Genomic DNA, 22,017 nt, shown 5'->3' with positions numbered 1-22,017 from the left:
ACACAACCAGGGAAAATTTTACATGAATTAGGTATTAGATGATACTAAAGAACTGTTAACTTCATTGGACATAATATATAAAACTGTTCTGTTTTTTAAAGGTCTTTAGGCCAGAGTCAGACATGACTGAAGCGACTTAGCAGCAGAAGCAGGCTAGAGATAAACATTCTAATTTTGGCTATTTACAAGCAAAATTATATAATGCAGAAACAAATCAATGTAATGCAGAAAAATGAAACAAAAATGGAAGAGTAACTACTAAGCTGGCTGATGGATACATAATGACTCATTATACTAGTCCTCTACTTTTGTGTAAGCTTGAAATTTTTCATAAAAAGAATTTTTAAAAAACTGAATAAATAGAATTTTCAGATGAGACTTTACTCTACCATCTACTCAGAGACTATGCCAGTATAGACTTCCTCATTATCTGTATCACTGGACCGCTTTTTTTTTTTTTTTAATAATCTACTATTCTATTGAAAATGCTGTCCTTTTCAAGTCCTGACTTTACTCAGGGGTCTCAATTCCCAACTTCCTGCTTCATTTGTACCCAAGGCCTTGGTCTCCTGTTTAACTATGAGTATTAAACCCAAGTCACTATAGTAGTGAACCTAGCAAGCTCACCACTTATGTCATGTGTCTACTTGCCAAGCTCTCTTCACCTTTCTTCTTTTTAGCTCCTGAGCTCTCTTTTAAATACCTTGCTACAAGCTCATCTATGTATTTATGCTCAGCTCAGTTCAGTCACTCAGTCGTGTCCGACTCTTTACGACCCCATGAATCGCAGCACACCAGGCCTCGCTGTCCATCACCAACTCCCGGAGTTTACTCAAACTCATGCCCATCAAGTCGGTGATGCCATCCAGCCATTTCATCCTCTGTCGTACCCTTCTCCTCCTGCCCCCAATCCCTCCCAGCATCAGGGTCTTTTCTAATGAGTCAACTCTTCGCATGAGGTGGCCAAACTATCGGAGTTTCAGCTTCAGCATCAGTCCTTCCAATGAGCATCCAGGACTGATCTGCTTTAGGATGGACTGGTTGGAACTCCTTGCAGTCCAAGCGACTCTCAAGAGTCTTCTCCAACACCACAGTCCAAAAGCATCAATTCTTCGGCACTCAGCTTTCTTCACAGTCCAACTCTCACATCCATACATGACCACTGGAAAAACCATAGCCTTAACCAGACAGACCTTTGTTGGCAAAGTAATGTGTCTGCTTTTTAATATGCTATCTAGGTTGGTCATAACTTTCCTTCCAAGGAGTAAGCGTCTTTTAATTTCATGGCTGCAGTCACCATCCACAATGATTTCGGAGCCCCCAAAAGTAAAGTCTGTCACTGTTTCCATTGTTTCCCCATCTATTTCCCATGAGGTGATGGAACAAGATGCCATGATCTTAGGTTTCTGAATGTTAAGCTTTAAGCCAACTTTTTCACTCTCCTCTTTCACTTTCATCAAGAGGCTTCTCAGTTCCTCTTCACTCTTTGCCATAAGGGTGGTGTTATCTGCATATCTGAGGTTAATGATATTTCTCCCAGCAATCTTGATTCCAGCTTGTGCTTCATCCAGCCCAGCATTTCTCATGATGTACCCTGCATATAAGTTAAATAAGCAGGGTGACAATATACAGCCTTGACATACTCCTTTTCCTATTTGGAACCAGTCTGTTGTTCTATGTCCAGTTCTAACTGTTGCTTCCTGACCTGCATACAGGTTTCTCAAGAGGCAGGTCAGGTGGTCTGGTATTCCCATCTCTTTCAGAATTTTCCGCAGTTTATTGTGATCCACACAATCGAAGGCTTTGGTGTAGTTAATAAAGCAGAAATAGATGTTTTTCTGGAACTCTCTTACTTTTTCGATGATCCAGCAGATATTGCCAATTTGATATCTGGTTCCTCTGCTTTTTCTAAATCCAGGTTGAACATCTGGAAGTTCTCGGTTCATGTATTGCTGAAGCCTGGCTTGGAGAATCTTGAGCATTATTTTACTAGCATGTGAGATGAGTGCAATTGTGTGGTAGCTTGAGAATTCTTTGGGATTGCCTTTCTTAGGGATTGGAATGAAAACTGATCTTTTCCAGTCCTGTGGCCACTGCTGAGTTTTCCAAATTTTCTGGTATACAGAGTGCGGCACTTTAACAGCATCATCTTTCAGGATTTGAAATAGCTCAGCTGGAATTCCATCACATCAACTAGCTTTGTTCGTAGTGTTTTATGTAGTACATATCAAATATTTCTAGATAAGTTCTAATACTTGCAGCATAGCTCGTCAGATTATCATAACCAGGTGCTTCCTTTCTGTTAAGCACTGTAAGAAAAACTTCTAATTTTAGTTATTTGGCAATGTCACTCAGAGTTCTGGTAATGTTCCTTATGATATGTTCTGAAAACATCCAAAACCCTGAAGGGAAAGGGCAAAGGGAGAAAGAAGAATGAAAATGTATTGAGGAGAAAAGAATCCTTGCCAGCTCTTTCAAAAAGGTGAAAAGGTTGATCCCTGGGTCAGGAAGATCCCCTGAAGGAGGAAATAGCAACCCACTCTAGTATTCTTGCCTGGAAAACCCCATGGACAGAGGAGCCTGTGGGCTACAGTCCATGGGGTTGCAAAGAGTTGGACAGGACTGAGCAAACAACAAAACAAAAATAGTCATGTTCCTTAGGATTTGTTCTGAAAACATAAGAATCCAGAAGGGAAAGGGCAAAGTGAGAAAGGAGGATTAAAATGGGTCCAGGACTAAAGATATCTTGCTAGCTCTTTCAAAAAGGTGGAACGGGATAGAATCTAAGAGACCAAGAAAGAGGTATAGGAAGGGGAAGATATTTTGTCCCATATAGTCTATAAACAATAAGCTAATGTGTCACCTAAAAAATTCTAGGCCAAAAATTGTGTTTCTGGTCACCAAGGTTTTACTTTTTGAAAATCTGAAGCATTTCATTCTCCACCTTGAAGGCAGAGTCCTTGTAGAAAAAAACAAAACAAGTCATCTATCTTCTTCTATGGACCTAACAGAAGCAGAAGATACTAAGATGAGGTGGCAAGAACACACAGAACTATACAAAAAAGATCTTAATGACCCAGATAACCATGATGGTGTGATCATTCACCTAGAATCAGATATCCTGGAGTGTGAAGTCAAGTGGGCCTTAGGAAGCATCACTACAAACAAAGCTAGTGGAGGCAATGGAATTCCAGTTGAGCTATTTCAAGTTTTAAAAGATGATGCTGTGAAAATGCTGCACTCACTATGCCAGCAAATTTGGAAAACTCAACAATGGCCACAGGACTGGAAAGGGTCAGTTTTCATTCCAGTCCCAAAGAAAGGCAGTGCCAAAGAATGTTCAAACTACTGCACAATTGCACTCATCTCACTTGCTAGCAAAGTAAATGTTCAAAATTCTTCAAGCCTTGCTGCAACAGTACCTGAACCAAGAACTTCCAGATGTTCAAACTGGATTTAGAAAAGACAGAGGAACCAGGGATGAAATTGGCTACATCTGCTGGATCACAGAAAAAGCAAGAAAGTTCCAGAAGAACATCTACTTCTGCTTTATTGACTACACCAAAGCCTTTGACTGTATGGATCACAATAAACTGTGGAAAACTCTTCAAGAGATGGGAATATCAGACGACCTGATCTGCCTCCTGAGAATCAGTATGCAGGTCAGGAAGCAACAGTTAGAACCAGACATGGACAAATGGACTGGTTCCAAATTGGGAAAGGAGTACATCAAGGCTATATAGTGTCATTCTGCTTATTTAACCTATATGCAGAGTACATCATGTGAAACGCCAAACTGGATGAAGCAAAAGCTGGAATCAAGATTGCCAGGAGAAATATCAATAACCTCAAATATGCAGATGACCAACACCCTTATGGCAGAAAGTGAAGAGGAACTAAAGAGCCTCTTGATGAAAGTGAAAAAAAAAGAGTGAAAAAGCTAGCTTAAAACTCAACATTCAAAAAACAAAGATCACGGCATCTGGTCCCATCATTTCATGGCAAATAGATGGAGAAACAAGGGAAACGGTGACAGACTTTATTATTCTGGGCTCCAAAATCACTGCAGATGGTGACTGCAATCATGAAATTAAAAGACACTTGCTCCTTGGAAGAAAAGCTATGACCAAAATAGACAGCATATTAAAAAGCAGAGACATTACTTTGCCAACAAAGGTCCATCTCATCAAAGTTATGGTTTTTCCAGTAGTCATGTATGGATGTAAAAGTTAGACTATAAAGAAAGCTGAGAGCCCAAGAATTGATGGTTTTGAACTGTGGTGTTGGAGAAGACTCTTGAGAGTCCCTTGGACTGCAAGGAGATCAAACCTGTTAATAGTAAAGGAAATCAGTCCTGAATATTCATTGGAAGGACTGATGCTAAAGCTGAAACTCCAGTACTTTGGCCACCTGATGTGAAGAGCTAGCTCATTTGTAAAGACCCTGATGCTGGGAAAGATTGAAGGTAGGAGGAGAAGGGGACGACAGAGGATGAGATGGTTGGATGACAACACCAACTCAACAGACATGAGTTTGAGCAAGCTCCGGAAGATGGTGCAGGACAGGAAAGCCTGGCATGCTGCAGTCTATAGGGTCATAAAGAGTCAGACACAGCTGAACAACTGAACTGAAAAGTTGGCTCATCAGGCTGCTGCCAGTGATCAGCCCATCTGCTCTGCATTCCAGCAGTCCAGGCTTCCTTCCACTCCTCCACTTCATTGGCTCACTCCTCCTGCTCCTAACTCTGGATCTCTGGGAAGCTTGCCTCTATCTCCAGGGAATAGAACCATGTCCTTCAAGTCTCATCTAAAAGGCCGCTTTCTAGAGGAGAAAGGAGAGTGGGTCATCCTTGATCTATTATTTTCATCCAGTGTGTGCTAGTGTTAGTTACTAAGTTGTGTCCAACTCATCGCGACCCCATTTTCCCCCAACAGCCTTTCTAATTCTCCTTTAGAACAATCATCATGCTTTTAACTACTCATTCCATGTTTGTCTTCCTTGCTGAGATGCAAAATCCTTAACAGTTTATAACAGTGCTAAGCACTGATCAGTTGAATGAGTGAGTGAATAAGTAAGCAAGCATAGGCAGACAAAAAAAGTCATTCTTTCCTAATTCTGCTTGAAGTCAGGGCACAACTTACTGGCATTACCAGGGTAAATTTAGCAAACACCATTGGAGGAAGCTGGTCTCAGCCTCATAAAGCTGTCATACAGATTGACTTTTTAGAAGCGTCATTTTAGAATACGATCTGAGCTTTATGACACCTTATGTGGTTTGACGACATATCTTATATCTCATTGGAGATATTCAGATTATTTATAATTTTCTTTATGAAGGTATCTACCAGAAAATAGTACTTTTCTCTTTTCAGTCAGCAATGAGACAGAAAGTGGCATACTCTCCATATTTTTTTAAACTAAAATCTCTACATATAAAACACAAATTCAAGGGGTTGAAATTATTTTAAATACTAACTACTACTCTTGAATACAGTGATTATTAAATAGCACTAGCTCCTTTAACCACCAGGACATTCCTGTGATGTAGGGATTGTTAATTGTTTCATAAAAGAGGAAACGAAGGCCTAGAGAGTAAACTTACTTCCCAAAGTATGTCTATTGTTTTATGAGGAGGAAGTTCCTATTTTCTAGAGTCTTGACATTTTGAAAGACAAGAGGAATGAGGAGGACTGAAGCCCTTACAGAGACTTCAAAGCCGGGATGGGGGAAAGTACTCTCTATAAAGTCATTTACTAGAACAGAGGAGTCAATGAAATCACTGGCTGCCCTCACCTATCTGCTGGCATCTGAGCTGACTACAGTAAGAAAAGCAGAGGGTAAGGTATGAAAGCAGTGATCAGCTCTGTTTCAGGATCTACACTGTCTTGAAAAGCTTTTGGGTGACATCAGAAATACTCTTCTTGAGTCATTCTAAAAATAAATAAGGGCCAAATAAATTAACAAAGTCCACAAAAAACTGCATACACTTCTATCCAACCACATGAATTTTAGTTTTACTTTTACATTTGATTTGCCTTTGCTTACTCCCCGCTTTTTGTAATTATGGAATCTAGATCATGTACCCAATGTACCCAATTTGCTATCATTTATTCTCCTGTTCTACAAATTTACCACTGTCTGGCACCAATGTATCTGCAGACAGCTGTTCTAAATAGTCTTTCAGCATGGATCTCCCTAGAATTCAGTGATACTTAGATGCTGTACTAAGATGAAGATTTGGTTTATAATCCTGAAACAGCCATGCTACACTAATTTTCTTCTGTCTTCCCATTCAGTGAGGTCCTTAGAATCTCCTGAAGTATGTATGCATGGTTTAGCTTGCCTTCTTTAAATGTTTCCAGAAATCTGATGCACTTATTTATCCTACATTCTGAACAGCTACAAAACAAAACAAAGCATGTGCAACAATGTTATAGTTTCTTTACTGACACATGAATATGTAGCAAAACTATAAAAGCTACATACACATGTATCAGTAAAGGAATGATAAATACCAACTTTAGGATAATGGTAACCTCTAGAAAGGTATCTGCTGCTTAGTCGCTTCAGTTGTGTCTGACTCTGTGCGAACCCATAGATGGCAGTCCAGCAGGCTCCCCCTTCCCTGGGATTCTCCAGGCAAGAACACTGGAGTGGATTGCTATTTCCTTCTCCAATGCGTGAAAGTGAAAAGTGAAAGTGAAGTCGCTCAGTCGTGTCCAACACTTAACAACCCCATGGACTGCAGCCTACCAGGCTCCTCTATCCACAGGATTTTCCAGGCAAGAATACTGGAGTGGGTTGCCACTGCCTTCTAGAAAGGTATCTAAGGGGGCTTAAATTTTACCTGAATTTTTTTCTTAAAAAAAAGCTGAAAAAAAAAAAAAATGCTAACACTTTATAAGGTTACATGGTGGGAACATGGGTGTTCATTATACTATTCTTTATACAGTATGTTAATGTTTTAAAGTTTTCATATCTATTTTAAAAATTTAAACTTATTTGCTTTAACATATGGAAGTCACATGTTTTGCATCTTATATCATGAAAACTTCTCAATGTGAAAAAATAAAAAAACATTTGTTCTGAAGAGTACATAAAGTAGAAGTGGTTTTCTGTTGGAGCCTTTATTATTATACTAAAGAGTGCTCCATATACATTAAAGTGTGGGAGAATCTATGACCAACAACTCCCTGTGCGAGACAGTCTCACATCTGTGCCTCTGAAACACATGAAACCTTTTTAAAAGAACAGATGCTCAAGAGTTATCTTAAACCTGCTTGAATCGGAGTATCTGCAATGAGAACCACATACACCAAGACTGACAACCACTGATCTAAGAAAATGGCACAAAAGAAAAATGAGTAACCACCATTAATTCAGACCAATCCTGTGATTAGAATGGTGAAGGGATAGTTTTCCCAGTGGCTATGTAGACAGCTCTATGTCTCCCACCTGGGTACTGTACAAGCAAAATACAAAATAAGAAAAAATGAAATCACTGAGAAAACATGCATAACAATACATTAGCTAAACCATAAAGGAGGGACAGTGGTTCTTATGAAATACATCAATCATAAAACAGTGTCATAAATCATACATCAATCATAAAACAAACTGAATTAGGCTAGAAACAAACATGCTTGCCTTTTATGAAATAGAGAAAGCACAAAAAGGCTTATGTAACTGTAATGAAAACACTCACTCTAGATGATATGATTATAGCACTGGATATCCTTTGTCCTTCCTCACCCACACTCCAGAGGTATTTTTCACCTACTCTACTGTGCTCTAATTCCCAGGAAGCTGACTTTTCACCTGCAAAAATACTCCCTCTCCCCCTTCCACCTTCTGCTTTCCAGCTAAATTTGCCAGTGGGAAGTACCACCAGGAAATCAGAAGGCTGGGAGGGAGTGAAGAGGGGTATTTATTCCTCCATGCCTCTCAATCTCAGAAAGGCCAGAGGTCTAGCCAGGCAGCCTTCCCCATTTAGCCACCCTCGCTGGGTTTAGTCATGATCCTATTCTCTCAACCCTTTAGGCCTAGCGATGATAATGGTTCTCATTATTGTTAGTCCTGAGATGCTTCACCATCCATTGTTGGTTTATTTTACCTCAGGCACACTTTTAAAACTAATCTTATCAACTACTCCATTTTGAGCTTGCTACATATTTTCTACCAGAACACTGACACAATTATAAAGCATGAAGATATTTTACCCTGTCTCTAAGCAGAATGCTCTTTTGTAGATCTAACCTTACAAGCTTAATATGTCCAGCTAGTATCCAGCATTATAGGTGCTGTACATGATTGAGGAAAATATATATGGTAGCTCAGACAGTAAAGAAATCTGCCTGCAATGTTATAGACCAGGGTTTGATCCCTGGATCAGGAAGATCCCCTGGAGAAGGAAATGGCACTCACTCCAGTATTCTTAGTATTCTTGCCTGGAGAATCCCATGGACAGAGGAGCCTGGCGAGCCACAGTCGACTGGATTGCAAAGAGTCAGACATGACAAAGCGACAAACACATACTTATACCTTTGGGAGTGGGGAACCTAGGTGGAAAACAAATTCAATCCCACTCCTGGGCATATATCTGGAGAAAATGATAACTTAAAAAAATACATGTACCCCAATATACATTGTAGCACTATTTACAACAGCCAGGACATGGAAGCAACCTAGATGTCCATCAAAGGATGAATGGATAAAGAAGCTGTGGTACATATATACAATAGAAAACCACTCAGACATAAAAATGAACAAGATAGTGCCATTTACAGAGACATGGATAGACCTAGAGACTGTCATACGAGGGAAGTCAGAAAGAGAAAAACAAACATAGTATGTTAACACACATATGGGGAATCTACAAAAATGGTACAGATGAACTTATCTGCAAAACAGAAATAGAGACAGAGAAGTAGAGAAGAAATTATGAATACCAAGGGAGGAAATTGGGGTGGGATGAATTGGGAGACTGGGACCGACATATATACACTACAATGCATAAAACAGAAAACTAATGAGAACCTACCACGTAGCACAGGGAACTCTACTCAATGCTCTGTGGTGACCAAAGGGGGAAGGAAATCTAAAAAACAGAGGGGATATGTGTATAACTGATTCAGCTTGCTGCAGAGCAGAGACTGACACAACATTGCAGAGTAACTACACTCCAATAAAAATGAATAAAAAACCTTTTTTGGTTTCAATGAGTAAAACTTTGATATACTCAAAAAAAAAAAAACCCACAAAGAACGAAATAATTCCATTTGCAGCAACATGGATGGACTCAGAAATTGTCATACTGAGTGAAGTAAGTCAAAGACAAAGACAAATGTCATGTGATATCGCTTATATGTGGAATCTTAAAAACAAAAACAAAAAGGTACAAACAAACTTATTTATAAAACAGAAAAAGAGTCACAGATGTGGAAAACAAACTTCTTGTTACCAAGGGGGAATCTGGGGGGGGGGGGGCGGGAATAAATTGAGAGGCTGGGATTGACATATACACCCTACTGTACATAAAATAGATAAGAACCTACTGTACTCTATACTGTGTAACGACCTAGAGGTGGAAAGAATCTAAAAAAGGGGATATATGTAGAACTGATTCACTTTGCTCTACAACAGAAACTAACACAGCATTGTAAAGCAACTATAATAAAAATTAAAGAAAAGCAAATTCAAGGCCAAAATAAAAGAAATAATAAAGAAACAGGGAGTAATTGGCAAATAGACATGGTGAACTAAAAAATAAGAACAAGGGAGTCAGGGAAGGCTTTCTGGAAAAAAGTATTCCAGCTGGGTCCTAAGGCACAGAGAGAATTTAGACAGCATTAGCAAGTAGAGTGGAGAGGAATGGGCATCTTGAGCAAGGAAAATAATATAAGCCAAATCACTAAATGGGAAAGGTTATGGTTGTTGGGTGAGCAAAAAGTATCATGCCAGACTAGAGGTAGCAAGTTTTACTTAGGACTCTACAGCCTTAGCTAGTTCTAAGTCAGACAAGTGAAGCTATACAAAAATACTAATTTTATAATTTATATATCTTTCAGGAGTCTAGTGGGCTTCCTAGGTGACCTCAGTGATAAAGAATCTGCCTGCCAATGCAGGAGATGCGGGTTTGATCCCCAGGTTGGGAATATTCACTGGAGAAGGAAATGCCAACCCACTTCAGCATTCCTGCCTGCGAAATCCCATGGACAAAGCTAGGTGGGCTACAGTCCATGGGGTCACAGAAGAGCCCACATATATATACTATTCATTTCATGCTGCCTAAATTGGTGTTTGTATTTCAACTCTGGCCCCTTGGGGGGAAAAAATTTTTTTTAACAGGTTTCTGAATAGGCCAGGACATTCCCAATCAAAATAAGCCTCATTCTCACCTCAGCAATTTTATGGACGATGTTTTGAAGTTGCTGTTAAAATCTCTGCTAATGACCTACTGCTTGTTTCTAAGGTTTCCACCTGTCAGACTATCAGTGAACTAATCAGGGAAAGAGATTACAGAACTTAAAGGTAGTTCCATCATTAACAGAATAATTTCTAATATTTCTGCTTGCTACAGAGAAATTTATTAAGACCAAAAAATGTGATATCTCTAATTTTCTCAGCTGATTTTGTAATCAAAGACTTACGAATCAAGTAATTTCCTCAAATTTTTCTTAAATCAAGGAAAACAATAAAACACCTTGTTAATTATGTGGTTAATGTTTACTGTACCAGACACTTAGTTTGGTTAATATAACATTATTTGGTTAATATAACATTTTTGTACACGTTATTGTATACTAGGGCCAAAAGAAGATATTTTTAATGTGGGCATTTTTAATGTCACCATTTTATGGGGGACTCCCTACTTATTGGAGCTGTTCTGATGTAGGGAATTCTGATGAGACCTTAAAAATGAGCTATGAACTTTCCAAAGTGAGAAAAAAAAACTCATGTTAAACATGAAACAGATATCCTTGTCCGTTCCCAGGGACACGGCTTGGTGACTACACCACCACCACATTACAAATGTATACAAGCCTACAAGCAAGGAGTGTCCATTACAGAGTAGTCACTCTGAGAAGGTTACAAACATTTTCTAATAATGCTGCCATTAATTAAAACTATTTTTAAAACACCATTCACAGCTGTCTTCACAGCCTTCATAACTGTTTAAATATCCTTAACAGCAGTAAAATCTTGAAGGCAGAGCTGAGTTTTGCAACCATGCAGAAATCATTCTGTCAAGTTTAGCAAATAAAAGATGTTGAAACTGAGCTACATAGTTTTGGATTATAAAAATACAAACAAAAAACAAGCACTCATAAAAGAGATTCTAAAATCATATTTTTATGTTGCTTGTAAAACTGACTAAATTTTTCAAATATTTAAAATAACTAAATAGCAGAAACACTTTTTAAATAAACATCTAGCCTCCTAAAGTAACTACCTGGAATGACCATTCTAAAAACATAAAAGACAGCATGTTGGGGGGAGTGGCAGTGTTTCATGACCCTGTAGTCACACTTTGAAGTCACAAAGCAGCTTTCTTCCAAGGAGATTAAAATATTCTCCAGACATTACTTCATTAATTCTCTAAATATCCCTTCTGAGAGAAAGGATAGATTACAGTTCTTTTTCTTTCCGGTTGCTGAGCGAAGATAGTGCAAGGGAAAGAGAATTGTTAGTGTTTATTCCACGAGTCCCTAATTAAGTCTAGGCGAACTGTGCCCTAAAATATGTGCTATGTAGTTAGCAAAATTTAACTGAATTTTTTTTTAGCTTTATTCTGTTTGATAAAAAGTCATTATATGAGGTAGATGTCTCATAAAATATTACAGGGATATATTATTATTAATTCATTGGATACTTGCCTAGAAGAACTCCTGCTTGACATACAGGAATTACTAATTAAAGAAGCAGGTGTCTATCCTCAGATATACCCATAAAAGCCTAGTTAAGTCTATTTCAAAAAGGAAAAAAGCTTGTTGTTTTTGTTTTTAAGACTCCTTTCTTTGAATTTTAAAAGAAAAAAAATATCTTCACTTTGAAAAATGTAAGAGGAAGAAAAACAGGGCAATAAAAGATCTATTGGCAAAATCATTTAAAAACAGGGAAAGAGGTGCATTGTTGACGGCACTGGAGAGAAAGGACAACATAATATTCACCTGATTACAAGTTAATTTTCACTGAAATTATTAAAATAATTATTCTTCTAAATGTTTAATTCTTTTGTAGGAGAAAAGAAAACTTACTGCTCAGGCATACTACCATTCCACTCATCCATTAAATAAACATTTACGGACTCTGCTATGTTAATCACTAGGTACAACTGAACTCCCAGTGTATTCACATAGAAGATTAATAGTTTGACAGAGGAAAGACAAAAACAAACAAACAAAAAAATTCGTCCTTATAACGATTCCAATGATCCTATCCAAAAAATGGATCGACTCTGGTCATTTAAGTATCACTTTTAGGGGTACTACTTTAGTAATATGAAAGAACTCGTCTATTTTTAAGAACGGTTTTGGTAATTAATGAATAAATTAAAAATATGCGAATTAGAGGGGCTCTCGGCGCTAAATTTTGTCTGAGGTTGAGTGACTACGAAGAACAACTCTCAGCCAGACAAGTTCTAACCCCAGTTCCCACAAGGGCCGACTGCTTGTTTTTGATATAATCACTTTTCCTCGTGGGTGCCTCAGCTGTCTGGTCTATAAAATGGGTAATTTAATAGTAACCTGCCCACACAATGCTCCTTTGAAAGTACTAATGAATGCTCTCCTGTCTACACTTAAAAACTATTAGATGCTACAAAAATATTGAGTACGTCCTATCTCGAAAAGAACACGGTGACATATGTTGGTGCTAATTAGGACACTAGTGACAAATCTTCTCCATCCTAGGGACCCTGTCTGCACCTCCGCCCCGCTGCATTTCAGAGCTTACCCACGACCTCTGACAAGTCTGAACCCTCCGGACCCGAGGCTGCAACAAAAGCAGCTGAGACGCCGAGACCGAAATGGACCAGACAAAAGAAAGTGGATCTGGGCGAAGGGAACGGGCCGCGAAAGGGGGGTGTGTGCGCCTGTCCCCACGAGTCTGAGAGGAACCCGGACGCGGCTCCCCAACTCCCACCTGGACGGCGGCCCGCGCCGGCCCCGCGGCCCTCCCCGCACGCCCCCGGCGCCGCCCGGCTCGCGCTCCCAGACCCCGTGTGATCCCGCGCTCCTGCCGGCTCGCGCCCCGAGGCCGCCGCCGCCCCGCCGCCCCGCGAGCCTCAGGTGCGAAAGTTAAACCGCCGCCGCATCACCTGAGGCCGGGGCGGGAGGCGGCCGGGCCAGCGCAGCCCAGCCCGCGGCGCGTCCGCCCGGCGCGAGCCCGGGGCCCGAGCCGCCGCGGCTGGGCAGGGCAGGGCAGGGCCGGGCCCGGTCGGGCCGACGCCGGCCCCTTGGGCGGCCGCGCCCCGCCGGGCTCCCAACCGCCGGCCCTCACCTGCGTCCGCGTCCCGGGGCGCCCGGCCGCCCGCAGCCCGGCTCTGAGGACTCGGCGGCGGCGGCTCCCGCGGCGGCGATGCCGGTTCGGCGAGACGGGAAGCGACAGGAGCCAAACCCCGCGGAAAGCGCTCGAGCTGCGCCGGCGGCCCCGGAGCCCGCGGCCTGGGTCTCGGCGCCCGAGCGCTCCCCGCCGCCTCCGGCTCCGCGCACTCACCTCCTCCGCGGGTTCCGGCCCGAGCGGCGCGTGGGCGGCGCCCCGTCCTGACCCCGCGCAGCCTGGCGAGCGGCGCCGTGAGAAAGTTGTGCTTTCCGGTCATCCCTCTACCAGAGCATCAGAAGTTGCCCTGCCTGCTTCTGCCGCGGCCTCACCCATCCCACCCACAGTTCCGAGCTCCGAGCCCACCTGCCGGGCCCACTACCTGCTGAGATCCACTCCCATCCCCAGACGCTTCTCCACACCTAGACTCTGCCTAAGGCACGGCCACTCTCTGAGTTTACTTTTCCCTTCTGATGTCACTGTCCAGGTTGCTTACCTTATGCGGGAGGTTCCGTCCAAGTACTCATGGGATTAACTACCAAAGGGTTTTTGATTCCTTTCTTGATGAATTACAGCTGGTTAGGTGAGTTGATGACCGGAGGTAAATCAAAAGTGCTTACTTAGGGAGTTGGAGGGCTCGCTTGGAGTAAAGGTGGACTTGTCAGCAGGTTGTGAACCCTGCATTCAGAGCAATGAAAATAGACGATCAAAAGACTGTAAGTAAGGCTTGGAATATAAAAAAGCAAGTTTTATTAGGTGCTTCAGGAAGGGGAAGGAAGCTGAGTGGGAGGACCTCAAAAGACTGTACAGCTTTCTCTGCTAGATACAGAAATCGCCATTTGCCTAAGTGGTTTCTTTAGAGTCTTGTTCTAAGAATTGCGTGCATGCTCAGTCCCATTCACGTTTTTGCGACCCCTTGGACTGTAGCCTGCCAGGCTCCTCTGTCCACGGAATTTTTCAGGCAAGAATACTGGAGTGGGTGGGTTGACATTTTCTTCTCCAGGGTATATTCCCAACTCAGGGATGGAACCCTCCTACTTCTTCATTAGCAGGCACTGACTTAGGCAATGTAAGTCAGCGATTTCCCAAGTGAAAATCTGATGAAATCATCAACAACAAAACCACACAAAAACATGATAGGAAAAGTAAAATACAGACCTTTTGAATATTAATACAGAAATCCACAACAAAAAACCTAGCAAACCAAATCCAGCAACGTAGAAAAACCGTTTTACAACATGAGCAAGAGGGATTTGGCTAGTAAGTACAAGGTTGGTTTAACATTAAATGAATTATGGATGTAATACACTCTCTTTAAAAAAAAGGGGGGGGGGGAAGAAAAACCACAGGATCATCTCAATAGTTGAAGAAAAAGCACTTGACAAAACCTAGCTGTTTTTCATGACTAAAAACACTCAACTAGGTAGGAAGAGAACAGCCTCAATCTGATAAAGGACATCCACAATCTGATTTTAAAAATTTAAAAAAAAAAAAAAGGAAGATAACATCATAATCACTGGAAAAAGAATGAATAATTTCACATAAGATCAAGGATAGGAAAAAATATGTCCACTCTTGCTACTTTTATTGGACATTGTACTACAGGTTCTAAGCAGAGCAATTAAGCAAGAAAGGTGAGATATCTTATAGAAATAAAGCAAACAGAAGAAAGAATTTTTGAAGAAAACCAGGACAATAGTTTTTAGCACTGAGAGGCAATAGGACAAAAGTTCTCAGATTAATGGATAAAAATTACCCATGTCAAAGTGTACTATTATGAAATTTCAAAGGACATGGTTCTAGGAAAAGATTTTAATAGGTTCCAGGGAGGAAAAAAGAGATCATTTACAGAGATTCAGAAATCGGAATGGCATTGGAATTTTTGAAGAAGCATAAGTAAAGAGAAATTCTGAGAGAAAGTTATTTCCAATCCAGAAGTTAAGGTTATAAAAAAAAAAAAAAAAAGACATTTTCAGTATGCAAAGTTTTAGACATTCTTTTCATGCATTCTTTCTCAGAAAACAATTGGAAAACTTGCCCCACCACTACAAAGAGGTGAGGTAAGGCGTCTGTTGGAGGAGACAGATGAAGGTTACACTCAAGACAACTTGGCTGGAATGGCCACCAGAAAAAATCCACATCCTATCCCTGGCAGCCTTGCATTTCACAGTAAAAGAGACTTTGCTGATATAGAGTTATGACCATAAATATGGAGGCTATCCTGGATTATCCAGGTAGACCCAACCTAGTCTAAAAGCCTTTGCTTTACCTGAGTGTGTGAAGAAGACAGATAGTGCCAAATGTAGCAAAATGTCTAAGGGGTTTGACTGTGTTAGCTGACCTGTGAGGCAACATAATAGCTCAGATGTGGGGCTTAGGAGTCATAGTGCCCTGACTTGATTCCCAACTCTACTTCTTGTAATTATAAAACTTTAGGAAAAATTTCTTTCTTTCTGTGTCTTAGTTTCTTCATCTGTAAATGGAAGGTAATAAGATTGTAGAAGTAGGAGATTTTTCTGCTTTTACCCATTAAAGTGCTTAAAATATCTGGGACATAGTTAATACTCAATAAATACCAGCTGTTATTATTGACAACATTTAAGAAAATAGTTTCTGTAGAGTAATAATTAGTTAGGACTCATTTCAGCGAAATGACAGAAATCCAACTCTAGTTGGCCCTGGGGAAATATTCAGTATTTCATAAGTCTATTATAGTTTTATGTACCTCTGCGATTCCCACGGGACTCAGTGGTAGAGAATTTGCATGCAGGAGACGCAAGAGATGCAAATTCAATCGCTGGTTGGAGAATATCCCCTGGAGGAGGAAATGGCAATCCATTCCAGTATTCTTGCCTGGAGAATCCCATGGACAGAGGAGCCTGTAGGGTACTGCGTACAGGGTCACAAAGAGTCAGACACGAATGAGCAACTGAGCACACACGTTTGGATCTAACTGATCAAATGATTCTATGGGCAGAATATCTCCATCTTTGGCCTCTATTTTTGGTTCTGTGTTGGCTTTATTTTTAGGAAAGAACAGTCTATATCATAACAAGATTGGCTACCAGGGATGCTAGGATTAAATTCAACTGTAACTGTTAGCAGTTACAAAGTTAGCAAACAGGATGGAAAAGGAACACTTCTTTCCCAATAGTTGCAGCAAGATTCTGGAACTGAGTCTTACCATATAGACCTGGATTGGAGGAGGGCATGGCAACCCACTCCAGTATTCTTGCCTGGAGAATCCCATAGACAGAGGAGACTGGAGGGCTACAGTTCCATAGGGTCATAAAGAGTCAGATGCAACTGAAGTGACTTAGCACATATAAACCTGGATTGCATGCCCATCTCCATTAGTTACTGTGGCTAGAAGGAGATAACAAGCAGATTGGCCAACTGACTACTATTTGTTCACCCATAAAACTGTGTGTGTGTGTGTTGGGACATGGTTGTTGGGGGGAATCAACTTCCTTACTCAGACCACATAGACTGAAAGTGGGAAAGGCATAGTTCCTCAAAGGAATATCGCGTGCTGCTATCAGAACACAGGAATGGATATTTGGGCAGACAGAAATAAAAGATGTACAGTATAAGTGATGAATGTAGTTAGTCAAACACAGAGTGAAAGATTACTGAACCTCAGAGAAACCCCAGCTAAGCGTTGGATGATGGTAGAAATCTGTATGTAGGTTTTGTGGGATGTTTAACACCCCAGGAAGAAAAACAAGTGATGTACAATATGTAATTTATGTGAGGTTCTGGTTTGGGAAAGTGAACATGACTAAAGGAGAAGAGTTAAAGGAAAGAAAAAGTCATAAAAGAACTGTGGAAATGTGCTTGCTTCGGCAGCACATATACTAAAATTGGAACGATACAAAGAAGATTAGCATGGCCCCTGCGCAAGGATGACATGCAAATTCGTGAAGCGTTCCATATTTTTTGAATATAGTAAAGTTGCAGGATATAAAATTAACACACAGAAATCCCTTGCATTCCTATACACTACCAATGAGAAAACAGAAAGAGAAATTAAGGAAACAATGCCATTCACCATTGCAACAAAAATAATAAAATACTTAGGAGTATATCTACCTAAAGAAACAAAAGACCTATACATAGAAAACTATAAAACACTGATGAAAGAAATCAAAGAGGACACAAATAGATGGAGAAACATACCGTGTTCATGGATTGGAAGAATCAATATTGTCAAAATGGCTATTCTACCCAAAGCAATCTATAGATTCAATGCAATCCCTATCAAGCTACCAACAGTATTTTTCACAGAACTAGAACAAATAATTTCACAATTTGTATGGAAATACAAAAAACCTCGAATAGCCAAAGCAATCTTGAGAAAGATGAATGGAACTGGAGGAATCAATCTGCCTGACTTCAGGCTCTACTACAAAGCCACAGTCATCAAGACAGTATGGTACTGGCACAAAGACAGATATATAGATCAATGGAACAGAATAGAAAGCCCAGAGATAAATCCACAAACCTATGGACACCTTATCTTCGACAAAGGAGGCAAGGATATACAATGGAAAAAAGACAACTTCTTTAACAAGTGGTGCTGGGAAAATTGGTCAACCACTTATAAAAGAATGAAACTAGAACACTTTCTAACACCATACACAAAAATAAACTCAAAATGGATTAAAGATCGAAATGTAAGACCAGAAACTATAAAACTCCTAGAGGAGAACATAGGCAAAACACTCTCCGACATAAATCACAGCAGGATCCTCTATGACCCACCTTCCAGAATATTGGAAATAAAAGCAAAAACAAACAAATGGGACCCAATGAAACTTAAAAGCTTTTGCACAACAAAGGAAACTATAAGTAAGATGAAAAGACAGCCCTCAGATTGGGAGAAAATAATAGCAAATGAAGCAACAGACAAAGGATTAATCTCAAAAATATACAAGCAACTCCTGAAGCTCAATTCCAGAAAAATAAATGACCCAATCAAAAAATGGGCCAAAGACCTAAACAGACATTTCTCCAAAGAAGACATACAGATGGCTAACAAACACATGAAAAGATGCTCAACATCACTCATTATCAGAGAAATGCAAATCAAAACCACAATGAGGTACCATTACACGCCAGTCAGGATGGCTGCTATCCAAAAGTCTACAAGCAATAAATGCTGGAGAGGGTGTGGAGAAAAGGGAACCCTTTTACACTGTTGGTGGGAATGCAAACTAGAACAGCCACTATGGAGAAGAGTGTGGAGATTTCTTAAAAAACTGGAATTAGAACTGCCATATGACCCAGCAATACCACTTCTGGGCATACACACTGAGGAAACCAGCTCTGAAAAAGACACGTGCACCCCAATGTTCATCGCAGCTAGGACATGGAAGCAACCTAGATGCCCATCAGCAGATGAATGGATAAGGAAGCTGTGGTACATATACACCATGGAATATTACTCAGCCATTAAAAAGAATTCATTTGAATCAGTTCTAATGAGATGGATGAAACTGGAGCCCATTATACAGAGTGAAGTAAGCCAGAAAGATAAAGAACATTACAGCATACTAACACATATATATGGAATTTAGAAAGATGGTAATGATAACCCTATATGCAAAACAGAAAAAGAGACACAGATGTACAGAACAGACTTTGGGACTCTGTGGAAGAAGGCGAGGGTGGGAAGTTTCGAGAGAAGAGCATGTATATTATCTATAATGAAACAGATCACCAGCCCAGGTGGGATGCATGAGACAAGTGCTCAGGCCTGGTGCTCTGCGAAGACCCAGAGGAATCGGGTGGAGAGGGAGGTGGAAGGGGGGATCGGGATGGGGAATACATGTAACTCCATGGCTGATTCATGTCAATGTATGACAAAACCCACTGCAATGTTGTGAAGTAATTAGCCTCCAACTAATAAAAATAAATGAAAAAAAAAAATAAAAAATAAAATTCTACCTGAAAAAAAAAAAAAAAAGGACTGTGGAAATGTCCATTCTTGGGCCATATTGGGCAGAGAGGCAATACGGCCAGAAAGGTATTGGTAAAGTAATCTTTATGTCTCTGAATGTTCCTGCACTAGTCAAGTTATGAGACTAGTGCTAGAGTCATTGAGAAGGGCAATGTTTCTAGAGATTAGTAGGTAATAGCAGTGAAGTACAGGAGTTTACTGATTTATTATTTTTAGTTATAAGTATATGTAATATGGCTATATAATAAATTATATTAATATTAAGTTCAATTCAGTCTCTCAGTTGTGTCCGTCTCTTTTCGACCCCATGGACTGCAGCATGCCAGGCCTGCCTGTCCATCACCAACTCCCGGAGTCCACCGAAACCCATGTCCATTGAGTCAGTGATGCCATCCAACCATTTCATCCTTGTCATCCCCTTCTCCTCCTGCCCTCAATCTTTCCCAGCATCAGGGTCTTTTCCAATGAGTCAGTCCTTTGCATCAGGTGGCCAAAATTGGAGTTTCATCTTCAACACCAGTCCTTCCAACGAATAGTCAGGACTGATTTTCTTTAGGATGCACTGATTTTATCTCCTTGCAATCCAAGGGACTCTCAAGTGTCTTCCCCAACACCACAGTTCAAAAGCATAAATTCTTTGGTGTTCAGCTTTCTTTACAGTCCAACTCTCACATTCAAACATGACTATTGGAAAAACCATAGCCTTGATGAGATGGACCTTTGTTGGTAAAGTAATGTCTCTGTTTTTTAATATGCTGTCTAGGTTGGCCATAACTTTTGTTCCAAGGAGTAAGTGTATTTTTATTTCATGGCTGCAATCACCATCTGCAGTGATTTTGGAGCCCCCAAAAATAAAGTCAGCCACTGTTTCCATTGTTTCCCCATCTATTTCCCATGAAGTGATGGGACCAGATGCCATGATCTTCGTTTTCTGAACGTTGAGCTTTAAGCCAACTTTTTCACTCTCCTCTTTCACTTTCATCAAGAGGTTCTTTAGTTCATCTTCGCTTTCTGCCATAAGGGTGGTGTCATTTGCATATCTGAGGTTATTAATATTTCTCCCGGCAATCTAGATTCCAGCTTGTACTTCATCCAGCCCAGCGTTTCTATTTTTTTTTCTTCTGTTTTTTTTTTTCTTAACATGTGTTCCTCATCCCCATCCCCGCTCCCGCCTCCCTCTCTATCCTATCCCTCTGGGTCTTCCCAGTGCACCAGCCCCAAGCACTTGCCTCATGCATCCAACCTGGGCTGGTGGTCTGTTTCACCCTTGACGGTACACTTGTTTCAATGCTGTTCTCTCAGAACATCCCACCCTCGCCTTCTCCCAGAATCTAAAAGTCTGTTCTGTACATCTGTGTCTCTTTTTCTGTTTTGCATATAGGGTTATCTTTATCATCTTTTTAAATTCCATATATATGCGGTGGTATACTGTATTTGTGTTTATCTTTCTGGCTTACTTCACTCTGTATAATGGGCTCCAGTTTCATCCATCTCATTAGAACTGATTCAAATGAATTTTTTTTAATGGCTGAATAATATTCCATAGTGTATATGTACCACAGCTTCCTTATCCATTCGTCTGCTGATAGGCATCTAGGTTGCTTCCATGTCCTGGCTCAGCATTTCTAATAATGTACTCTGCATATAAGTTAAATAAGCAGGGTGACAATATACAGCCTTGATGTACTCCTTTTCCTATATGGAACCAGTCTGTTGTTCCATGTTCACTTCTAACTGTTGCTTCCTGACGTGCATTTCTCAAGAGGCAGGTCAGGTGGTCTGGTATTCCCATCTCTTTCAGAATGTTCCACAGTTTATTGTAATCCACACACTCAAAGGCTTTGGCATAGTCAATAAAGCAGAAATAGATGTTTTTCTGAAACTCTCTTGCTTTATCAATGATCCAGTAGATGTTGGCAATTTGATCTCTGGTTCCTCTGCCTTTTCTATATCCAGCTTGAACATCTGGAAGTTCACAGTTCACATATTGTTGGAACCTGGCTTGGAGAATTTTGAGCATTACTTTGCTAGCGTGCGATAGTAATTGCACTTTGCAATTGTGCAATAGTTTGAGCATTCTTTGGCATTGCCTTTCTTAGGGATTGGAATGAAAACTGACCTCTTCTAGTCCTTTGGCCACTGCTGAGTTTTCCAAATTTGCTAGAATATTGAGTGCAGCACTTTCAGAGCATCAGGTCAGGAGTTTACTGATTTATTATTATTATTAGTTATAAGTATATATAATGTGGCTACATAATGTGTTATATAAATATATGTCATAATAAAATACCTAATGAAAGGATTAATGTTAGTATTAATAAAAATCAAGTCAGAATTTCTTCTACCAGTTACAATAATTTTGCAATTCATAAAACACCTAACAGGAAAGACTGTTCAAAGAAAATTGTGATGTTATGAAAATATCAAAGAGGATTTGAGATTCATGATTTTTCAACTGCATGATCTTGGGCAAGTTATGACTTTAACACAAAGTTTCCTCAACTACAAAAGTGGTT

At 40.4% G+C, this 22,017-nt stretch overlaps 1 protein-coding gene and 1 non-coding gene across 4 annotated transcripts in view; one reads left to right on the top strand and one right to left on the bottom strand.

The window, feature by feature from the left end:
* The window catches only part of RNF180 (ring finger protein 180), a 264,764-nt gene extending 251,039 nt beyond the window's left edge, over nt 1-13,725 (bottom strand). For all 3 annotated transcript variants that reach the window (XM_065905392.1, XM_065905394.1, XM_065905393.1), the window contains exon 1: nt 13,501-13,725. The gene's annotated coding sequence lies outside the window, so the exon portion shown is untranslated. The remainder of the gene's footprint in view (nt 1-13,500) is intronic.
* A 3,647-nt stretch (nt 13,726-17,372) lies between these two features.
* On the top strand, nt 17,373-17,479 carry LOC136146755 (U6 spliceosomal RNA). The gene has a single exon (XR_010659044.1). It is a non-coding gene; the product is annotated as a U6 spliceosomal RNA (small nuclear RNA).
* Nucleotides 17,480-22,017: the final 4,538 nt, after the last annotated feature.

This window comes from Muntiacus reevesi, chromosome 14 (assembly GCF_963930625.1).
Source record: "Muntiacus reevesi chromosome 14, mMunRee1.1, whole genome shotgun sequence".
Taxonomy (NCBI): domain Eukaryota; kingdom Metazoa; phylum Chordata; class Mammalia; order Artiodactyla; family Cervidae; genus Muntiacus; species Muntiacus reevesi.
This window is presented reverse-complemented; position numbering and strand designations above follow the sequence as displayed.